Raw genomic sequence first — 5,917 nt, 5'->3', positions numbered from 1 at the left:
TGGCCTCAACCAGCAGTTCCGTTTTGTTATGACTCCAGGGAGTGTAGAAGGTGCTAGATTCGATGAGGTGGTTGACAGTGCTCGACGACTAGAGATGGTCCGTACTTAGGAGCACGAGGAGAGGGAGGCCTCGTGCTCCGGGTAATTCTAGTGGCGTTCCTTCTGGGGGAAACCCTATTACAGCAGGGGTCATCCATATAGGCCCGCTCATATTGTTCATTCAGCTCATTGTGGCGCATCAGCTAGCCATGGTCCATACAGTGCTCGACAGAGTCAGTCTTCTCTTGGTGCACTTCCAGCTTAGAGTTCATCTCGTGCACCATCAGTTCAGGGTTCATCTGTATCAGGTTCTTCTGGTAGTTATTCTGGTTCTTGAGGTCCGCCTCAGAACTCACCACCATGATTCGAGAGGGATTGCTATGAGTGTGGAGAGCTGGGTCATGTGAGGAAATATTATCCCCACCTTGCGCGAGGTCCAGTTCAGGAGAGGAGTCAGGCTACGACTCCTGCACCAGTTGCTCCACCACCCGCCTAGCCAGCTCGGGGTGGGGCTCAGTCAGCTAGGGGTCGCACAAGAAGGGGAGGCCGATCAAGTGGCGATCAGTCCCGATTTTATGCTTTTCCTGTCAGGCCAGATGTTGTTGCTTCAGATGCAGGGATCACATGTATTGTCTCAGTGTGCCACATGGAGGCTTCTATATTATTTGACCCTGGTTCCATATATTCGTACGTTTTATCATATTTTGTTCATTATCTAGACATTCCTCGTGAGTCCTTAGTTTCACCTATTGATGTATCTACGCCGGTAGGCGATACTATTATTTTGGACCGTGTGTGTCAGTCATGTGTGGTAAATATTGGGGGACTGGAGACTAGAGTTGATCTTTTATTGCTTAGTATGGTCGATTAAGATGTCATCTTGGGTATGTATTGGTTGTCTCTATGTCATGCTATTCTAGACTGCCACGCAAAAATCGTGACGTTGGCGATATCGGGATTGCCGAAGGTTGAGTGGAGGGGTTCTCCAGATTATGTTCCCAACAGGGTAATTTCTTACTTGAAGGCTCAGCGTATGGTTGGGAAAGGGTGTTTGTCATATTTGGCCTTCGTGAGAGATGTTGAAGCAAATACTCCTACTATTGATTCAGTATAGCTGGTGCGGGATTTTTCGGATGTATTTCCTGCAGACCTGACGGGTATGCCGCCCGACAGGGATATTGATTTTGGTATTGACTTGGTGTCAGGCACTTAGCCCATTTCTATTTCTCTGTATCGTATGACACCTGCTGAATTGAAAGAATTGAAAAAGCAACTTCAGGAACTCCTTGATAAGGGGTTTATTAGACCTAGTGTGTCACCTTGGGGTGCACCGGTTCGATTTGTGAAAAACAAAGATGGTACTATGCGGATGTCCATCAACTACAGGCAGTTGAACAAAGTTACAATCAAGAATAAATATCCTTTGCCGCGTATGGATGATTTATTTAACCAACTTCAGGGAGCGAGGGTATTCTCTAAAATTGATTTGAGGTCTGGGTATCACTAGTTAAAAATTCGAGATTCGGATATCTAAAGACGACATTCAGGACACGTTGTGGTCACTATGAATTTTTTGTGATGTCTTTTGGGCTGACTAGTGCCCCAACATCATTTACACACTTGATGAATAGTGTATTCCAGCCATATCTTGACTCATTTGTCATAGTATTTATTGATGATATTCTGGTGTACTCACGTAGCCAGGAGGAGCATGCACGACACTTGAGTATTGTACTACATGGGTTGAGAGAGGAGAAACTTTATGCCCAATTCTCTAAGTGTGAGTTGTGGCTTAGCTCAATGGCATTCTTGGGACACAATAGTGTCCAGTGAAGGAATTAAGGTGGATCCGAAGAAAATAGAGGCAGTTCAGAGTTGGCACAACCATCTTCAACTACTGAGATTCAGAGTTTTCTTGGCTTGGCTGATTATTATAATCGCTTTGTGGATGGATTCTCCTCTATTGCATCTCCCTTGACTAAATTGACCTAGAAAGGTGGTCCATTCAAGTGGGTCAGATGAGTGTGAATAGAGCTTTCAGAAGCTCAAGACTGCCTTGACCATAACTCCAGTTCTAGTTTTACCTTCAGCTTCAAGCTCTTATACAGTATATTGTGATGCTTCTCGGATTGGTATTTGGTGTGTCTTAATACAGGAGGGTAGAGTCATTGCTTATGCTTTGCATAACTTGAATCCAAATGAAAAGAAATACCCTGTTCATGATTTAGAATCGACAGCTATTGTCCATGCATTAAAGATTTGGAGGCACTATCTCTATGGTGTCTTGTGAGGTATTTATAGATCAACGGAGTCTTTAACACTTATTTAAACATAAGGATCTAAATTTGAGATAGCAGAGATGATTGGAGCTTCTGAAGGATTATGATATTACTATTCTATATCATCCCGGGAAGGCCAATGTGGTGGCCGATGTCTTGAGTAGGAAGGCGGTGAGTATTAGTAGCCTTGCATTCATTCTTGTTAGTGAAAGGCCTTTTGCAGTTGACGTTCAGACCTTGGCTAATCAGTTCGTGAGGTTAGATGTTTCGGAGCCCAATCGGGTTCTAGCTTGTCTGGTTTCTCGGTCTTCCTTATATGAGCACATCAGAGAGTGCCAGTATGATGATCCCCATTTGCTTGCCCTGAAGGACACAGTTCAGCACGGTGATGCCAAAGATGTTACTATTGGAGATGATGGGATGTTGAGTATGTAGGGTCGAATTTGTGTGCCAAATGTAGATGGGCTGCGTGAATTGATTCTTGAAGAAGCCCACAATTCGCGATATTCCATTCATCCGGGTACCGCAAAGATGTATCAAGACTTGAGACAACACTATTTTGGTGGAGAAAAATGAAGAAAGATATAGTGGGGTTTGTATCTCGGTGTTTAAATTGTCAATAGGTGAAGTACGAACATCAGAGACCGGGTGAGTTGCTTCAGAGGCTTGAAATTCTGGAATGGAAGTGGGAGCGTAATACCATGGACTTCGTAGGTGGACTCCCACGGACTTTGAGGAAGTTTAATACTGTTTGGGTGATTGTAGATCGGTTGACCAAGTCCGCATATTTTATTCCAGTCGGTACTACTTATTCTTCGGAGCGGTTGGCTGAGATTTATATTCGCGAGATTGTTTGCCTTCACGGTGTGCAGTGTCCGTCATTTCGGATTGGGGCACGTAGTTTACATCACAGTTTTGGAGAGTACTGCAGCTAGCGTTAGGCACGGAGGTTCAATTGAGTACAACATTTCACCCTCATACGGACGGACAATCAGAGCACACTATTCAGATATTAGAGGATATGCTACATGCTTGTGTCAATGATTTTGGGGGTTCTTGGGATCCGTTTCTGCCACTTGCTGGGTTTGCTTACAATAACAGCTACCAATCGAGCATTCAGTTGGATCCTTATGAGGCCTTATATGGGAGATGGTGTCGGTTTCTGGTGGGTTGGTTTGATTCGGGTGAGGCTAGGCTACTGGGTACTGATTTAGTTCAGGATGCTTTGGAAAAGTTAAATTGATTCAGGAACGACTTCGCACGACGTAGTCTAGACAGAAAAATTATGCCGATCGGATGGTTCGCGATGCTGCTTATATGATAGGAGAGAAGGTACTACTCCGAGTTTTGCCTATGAAGGGTGTTATGTGATTTGGGAAGAAGGGCAAGTTGAGTCCTAGGTATATTGGACCTTTTGAAATACTTAAAAAGATTGGAGAGGTGACTTATGAACTTGCATTGCCGCCTAATCTATTGGGTGTTCATCTAGTGTTTCATGTATCTATGCTCTGGAAGTATGTCGGAGATCCGTCTCATGTTTTGGATTTCAGCACAGTGCAATTGGATGGTAATTTGACTTATGATGTGGATCCAGTAGCCATATTAGACAAGGCAAGTTCGAAAGTTGAGATCAAAGAACATAACTTCAGTGAAAGTACAGTGGAGAGGCCAGCCAGTCGGAGAACCTACTTGGGAGATTGAGCGGGAGATGCAGAGAAAATATCCACACATATTTGAGGCTCCAGGTGTGATTCTAAACCCGTTCGAGGACGAACGTTTATTTAAGAGGGGGAGAATGTAACGGCTCAGCCGGTCGTATTGAGTATTACAACTATGTTCCCCCATTTACTGTTCAATTTGTACTTTGCAGTTGTTATATGACTTGCCGGAGTAATTGGTTCGGGTCCCATAAGGTCTTGGAATGAATGGGAACACTTAGTTCCAAAGTTTAAAACTTAAATTGAAACAGTTGGCTGGATGTTGACATATGTGTAAACGACCCCAGAATAAAGTTTTGATGATTCCAATAGCTCCGTATGGTGATTTTGGACTTGGGAGCGTGTCCAAAAAATTATTTGGAAGCCCGTAGCTAAATTAGGCTTAAAATGGCTAAAATAGAAATATAAGTTTGAAAGTTTGACCGGGGAGTTGAGTTTTTGATATCGGAGTTGGAATCCAGTTTTAAAAGTTTTCATAGCTCCGTTATGTCATTTATGACTTGTGTGCAAAATTTGAGGTCAATCGGAATTGAATTGATAGGTTTCTGCATCGAATGTAGAAATTCGAATTCGTTAGTTTTCGTTAAGCTTGAATTGGAGTGTGATTTGTGATTTTAGCGTTATTTGATGTTTTTTGAGGTTTCGACTAAGTTCATATGATATTTTAGGATTTGTTGGTGTATTTGGTTGAGGTCCCAGGCGTCTCGGGTGAGTTTCGGATGGTTAACGGATCAAAATTTGGTCTTAAACAACTGCTGGAATTTTCTGATGCATGTATCTGGTTTCCTTCATCGCATTCGCGAGGGGAGTCTCGTGTTCGTGAAGAGGAAATTCGGACTGGCCAATTTTGTGCTTCGCGTTCGCGACCGGGGGCACGCGTTCGCGAAGGGTTGAGGGGCAAAGCTATGCGTTCACGGTCGAGGCCTCGCGTTCACGAATGGGAAATCCGGCCTGGAGGAAATTGGACTTCGCGTTCGTGAGATCGGGCTCGCGTTCACAAAGGAGGAAATTCGAGCTGCACAAAAATGTGCTTTGCGAATGGGAGGGAGCTGTCGTGTTCGCGAAGAAGAAATGTCACCTATCGTGTGCGTCACCTCCAAAAATATTGGAGCTCGGGAAGAGGCGATTTTCAAGGGAAACAAGAGGGTAAGTGTTTTTAACTCAATATTGGTTAAATTACCCGAATCTATGGTTGTTTTAACATTTAATTGGTGAATTAAGTTGGAAAATTTAGAAAGCCCTCTTGGTTTAATATGAAGATTTGATGGTCGAGTTGATGTCAGAATTTGGTAAAATTTGTATGGTTGGACTCATGGTTGAATGGGCGTTCAAATTTTGTAACCTTTGTCGAGTACCGAGATTTGGGCCCCACGGGCGATTTTTAGGAGCAATTTCGGATTTTGTTGGAAAATTAGTATTTTTATATGGAATTAATTCCTATAAGTTGCATTGACTGAATCGAATTAATTATGACTAGATTCGAGCCGTTTGGAGACCAATTCGCGAGGCAAAGGCATAGCGGAGTAAAGAATTACATGACTTGAGGTAAGTAACACTTCTAAACTTGGTTCTGAGGGTATGAATCCCCGAATTTGGTGTTATACAAATTGTTTGGAGGTGACGCATACGATAGACGACAAGCGTATGGACGTGCACCATAGAAATTGTGACTTGAATAAATCCTGTGAAGTTGTAAAAATTAAAGAATCATGTTATTATTCGCATATCCTTCACGTGCTAGAAAATTGAGCTTAGACTCGTATTAAAGATCATGACTTGGATACCTGCCGGTATTTTGGGACCCACAATGTCGTGTTGCTATTGAATTTAATTGCTTTTAAAATGTATATTTGATAATCAGTCATGTTCATAAATGTGAGA

Source organism: Nicotiana tomentosiformis, chromosome 2 (assembly GCF_000390325.3).
Source record: "Nicotiana tomentosiformis chromosome 2, ASM39032v3, whole genome shotgun sequence".
Lineage (NCBI taxonomy): Eukaryota > Viridiplantae > Streptophyta > Magnoliopsida > Solanales > Solanaceae > Nicotiana > Nicotiana tomentosiformis.
The sequence above is the reverse complement of the archived record's forward strand: the minus strand, read 5'-3'. Positions refer to the sequence as shown.